Here is a 3,636-nt window from a genome sequence, read left to right as displayed (position 1 = left end):
ACCTGGTTTAGTCTTGGTTTAGTCCTGGTTAAGTCCTGGTTTAGTTCTGGTTTAGTCCTGGTTTAGTTCTGGTTTAGTACTGATTTAGTCCTGGTTTAATTGTGGTTAAGTCCTGGTTTAGTTTTGGTTTAGTCTAGATTTAGTCCTGGTTTAGCCCTGATTGAATCCTGGTTTAGTTCTCATTTAATCTGGGTTTAGTCTTGGTTTAGTCCTGGTTTAGTCCTGGTTTAGTCCTGGTTTAGTCCTGACTTAGTCCTGGTTTAGTTCTGATTTAGTCCTGGTTTAGTCCTGGTTTAGTCTTTATTTTTTCCTGGTTTAGTCTTGATTTAGTCTTGATTTAGTCCTGGTTTAGTCTTGATTTAGTCCTGGTTTAGTCTTGATTTAGTCCTTGTTTAGTCTTGATTTAGTCCTGGTTTAGTCTTGATTTAGTCCTGGTTTAGTCCTCATTTAGTCTTGATTTAGTCCTGGTTTAGTCTTGATTTAGTCCTGGTTTAGTCTTGATTTAGTCCTGGTTTAGTCTTGATTTAGTCCTGGTCTAGTCCTGGCTTAATTTTGGTTTGGCCCTAGTTTAAACCTGTTTTAGTCCTGGTTTAGTCCTGACTTAGTCCTGGTTTGGCCCTAGTTTAAACCTGATTTAGTCCTGGTTTAGTCCTGACTTAGTCCTGGTTTGGCCCTAGTTTAAACCTGATTTAGTCCTGGTTTAATCCTGATTTAGTCCTGGTTTAATTGTGGTTAAGTCCTGGTTTAGTCTTTATTTTGTCCTGGTTTAGTCCTCATTTAGTCTTGATTTAGTCCTGGTTTAGTCTTGATTTAGTCCTGGTTTAGTCCTGGTTTAGTCTTGATTTAGTCCTGGTCTAGTCCTGTCTTAATTTTGGTTTGGCCCTAGTTTATACCTGGTTTAGTTCTGGTTTAAACCTGATTTAGTCCTGGTTTAGTCCTGGTCCAGATCTTCCTGCTCATGTTTATCATTTGTGTTTGTTTTATTTCATCAAACATTCATACATCTGTAAATCGCTCTTTTACTCTCAACACAGACATTTCGCGTAAAACACAAACACATTTTCTAGTGTCACAAACACTAAAATGTCCCTGTGGGCCACCATAACATCCTGATATGACCGGTGTCTGTTTTATTTACGAACCTGAACACAGAAGGAGTCAAGCTTTACGTGTTACCTTTGAACGCACCATCTTTTACTTTAATGACCTCATTTCCTGTCAAAAACACCGTAAAATGCTCAGAACTAGCTCATGAACTTATACAGTATACACACACTTCACGACGCCCCTCGCTAACGGTTATGGGGACTATAGAAAATATATCTGTCCATGTTATATTTTAGTGTGTTTAGTGTTTAAACATTGCAGCTGTTGTGAGTTAGTTCGGCCTATAAACAGAACCGTAAAAACGCTGGAACTAAAATGGCCGACAAGCGACAAGATGCTGTTTAAATTTAAAGTCGGCCATTTTGGGATGTCCTGGTCTAAGTTCTCGGCGTATAAAGAAGCAGACTAAGTGAGTGCGACTTCACCCACGGCGTTCGGCTCCGGTCAAATGAAGCTCATGGAGGCGAGAGCAGTTATAGAGGCCAATTTATTTATTTATTTATTTATTTATTTATTTATTTATTTATTTATTTATTTGAAGGACAGTGTGCAGATACATTAAAAAGATGGCTGCACCAGATTTAGCAAAATGCTAATTTCCATCTGTAATCCTTGGAGCTGAGTTACATATTTGCTGTCATAGTAACCAAAGAGCCAATCCGGAGTGAGGCTATTGGTTTAGCAGGGGGTGGGGACTTAGAAATGCTGTCAAACAAACCTGTTGCTAACGCTAGCGGGAGCAACCTCGGGGAAAGAAGGCGCAGTATGATACAGTATGTCTGTTATTAATGTTCGTATCTTAAATTACCGACACAATAGTGAAATAAAAACAGTTTTTCAATGTAAAGTGAATTGGAGCCATCACTTCCTATTTGGAACATGGCGTCTAGCAGGTTAGCTATGTCCTTTTACTTTTGTTACTTAAGTAAAAGTACAGATACAGAGGTAAAAAGTTACTCAAGTAAAAGTATCACATGAAAAAATATACTTAAAAGTAAAAGGATTAAAGTACATATTTAAAAATGTACTTTAACTGTAAAAAGTGTAAACTCAAAAACTTTATTCAGGATGTTACTATAAACATGGTAAAAATAACTCCTCAAATCATATGGAAAGTACTTTTTACTTTTCAGTCCTGTTAAAAAAATGTAGCGGAGTAGAAAGTACAAATACTGCTCTTAAATGTAGTGAAATAAAAGTGTAAAAGTATCCCTAAAACAATGTTAACGTCATCATTTAAGATTTTACAAGAAGGTGTGCTTTTTTTGTCATTTTGGTGAAGTTTTACTTTCTGGTTGGACTCGTGCAGCAGATATGACAAACGCAGACATTCTTCCATAACAGTTGCCTAGCAACCACACAGTAAACACAACTCATCAGAGACACAATAGTTAAGATTAGACAAAGCTAAATAAACTACCACACTTTTATTTGTTAAATGAAGGTTTAAATTGTCACAAAAATGTGTTCTCGATAGAGGGATTCTGTTTTAAAGCTCAGCCCTGCTTCCTGTGCTGATAACCTTAAAACACTCTATGACATCACAAGGTGGAACAGAGCGTCCCGAGCCCCGTAGATGTAGACAGACCGACAACAAAGTGTTACCCAAACATGCGTGAATAAAACAAAACACAACTCCAGGGATGCCTTCCAGGAGGCGACAGCATTATAACAGAACAGGCGTCCCTCCTGATCTGACCTCTGCGCCTGAAGGTCGCTCTGACTTCGCCGGCGCTTTGAGATCACGTTTATTTATGAGCGAGATTTAAACGCTCTGTCTCCAGATCAACAGGTCAACAACAAATCATTACCAGTAAAAAGTTATATTTAATTTGAACGTGTTTACCTCGTATCTGCGGACAGAGACAGGTTATTTTTATGGAATTTTAAATCGAAATCTTACATCTGCTCGTCTCCATGGAGATGTGATCACGTATCCTCGAATGTTCCACAGTATGGGATTCATTTATCCATTTGCAGATGTTTTTATTGTTCAAAAATACCTTGAAATAGATGCATTCTTATTATGAGTTGGCTCACGTCTCCGCAGATCTGACCTCATGGCGTCTCTATAGAGATAGTTGAGTTAATGCTATAATTTGGAACATCTGCACTGAGACAAAAAAAAACAAAAAAAGTTACGCAGCGCACCTTAATAATCTTCTTTGTCTTTGTAGTCGGTTTAGGGACGTCAGGTTTGATTTATTCATTGGCGATAATGTTGTTTTTGACATGGAAATATGATCTGAAAAATATTTATAAGACAACCGTGAATATTTGAAACGCAAAAAGAGTTTGATTGAAGTTATTTATGGATTAAAGTTGACTTTTCAGATCTTTTAACCATGTTGTAGTCGTTTTCTTTTCTCATTTACCCTCTTAAAGTTGTTTTTGGAGTGATTCATGCGTGTTTGAGTTATCTATAATTGATTATTTTTAAGACGCCATTTTGCCGATAAACCCCCGTTTTCACTGCCACTGGTACACGCCCACTTGTTTTATTTTTTTAATCAGTGACACACACAGGAT

Source organism: Periophthalmus magnuspinnatus, chromosome 18 (assembly GCF_009829125.3).
Source record: "Periophthalmus magnuspinnatus isolate fPerMag1 chromosome 18, fPerMag1.2.pri, whole genome shotgun sequence".
NCBI lineage: Eukaryota > Metazoa > Chordata > Actinopteri > Gobiiformes > Gobiidae > Periophthalmus > Periophthalmus magnuspinnatus.
The sequence above is the reverse complement of the archived record's forward strand: the minus strand, read 5'-3'. Positions refer to the sequence as shown.